Raw genomic sequence first — 1,077 nt, forward strand, 5'->3', positions numbered from 1 at the left:
CCGCGCGCCCCCGCGGGTGGCTGGTGACGCGGGAAGCCGCCTAGGTAGCGCCCTGACGGTACCCGGTACCCATCTGTGTGATTAGAGGGGTCTTTCACTCACAGAGGACGAGAAAGTACCTTTGAAGAGACCTCAGCTAATGAACAAAATGTTACAGTCTTTTCAAAATTGAATAGGATTATGAACATGGGATCTCTCGGCTTGTAGGACTTCCTTTTTAAAATGATATCTGTGCTGCTCTTTTCTGTCCTGTGGGGTGGCTTTTTCTTCTGTCCTAACAGAATCATCTCACATAACCGAAGTCCAGAGGCTTGGCTTTGCTTTGCTTATTCTTCATCGGTATTTCCTAGTCTCATTTAAGGCCATGAAGTATTTATAAACAAAAAAAATGTTTTTCTGTTCCCCTACCCCTTCTTATGTGTGTAATGAAGTTTTTTTTTTTTTTTTAACAGAGTTGGGATTTTTAAGTTCCTTTGTCTTGGTATTTATTACCTATTTAAAAGTTCATAAGGTAGGGGCCAGCAGGTGTCAGGGAGATTAAAACTAGCTGGATCCCACTTGGCTGACTTTGCAATTGGAGTCTCGGCTCTGGTGGCTTGAAAATCACGCCAAGCATGTGTACATGCGTGCCCAAGGTTCTGAGAGGAGACTCCCCGGGGGGCTCTGTCTCTCTCTCTCCCTCTCCAGCAAGTACATGCACTCTATAACAAAAATATCAATGAATAAAAATAAATAAAATTTATAAATTAGAGCAGGCTCTTTAGAGTATGGATTAGAATCATCTTAGCCTTTTTGTCCGTCCCCAAATCTATTTCTTTAATTAGATGGATTCCAGTGCTGTTTTTTTTTTTTAATATATATATATTTTTTTTTATTTTAAATTTATTCATTCTCTACATTAATTCACCATACACCATCACAACACACAAATGAATTTTCCATCCAAAATACACTGTGCATTGGCTCAATCAAGCACATCAACATACATGTTCTCAGCAAATAATTTTCCAATTCTTATGTCCTGCATACCTTGCCTTTTGTTTTGCCATCCCTGATTCCCCATCCCCCACCCTCTGC

At 40.4% G+C, this 1,077-nt stretch overlaps 1 protein-coding gene across 1 annotated transcript in view; it reads left to right on the top strand.

Annotated features, from left to right (window-relative positions):
* The window catches only part of ATP11B (ATPase phospholipid transporting 11B (putative)), a 134,797-nt gene that overhangs the window by 127,656 nt on the left and 6,064 nt on the right, over nucleotides 1-1,077 (top strand). The gene's annotated exons all lie outside the window — the stretch shown is intronic.

The sequence above is a fragment of the Tupaia chinensis genome, unplaced genomic scaffold, assembly GCF_000334495.1.
Source record: "Tupaia chinensis unplaced genomic scaffold, TupChi_1.0 Scaffold000212_1, whole genome shotgun sequence".
In the NCBI taxonomy this organism is placed as follows: domain Eukaryota; kingdom Metazoa; phylum Chordata; class Mammalia; order Scandentia; family Tupaiidae; genus Tupaia; species Tupaia belangeri.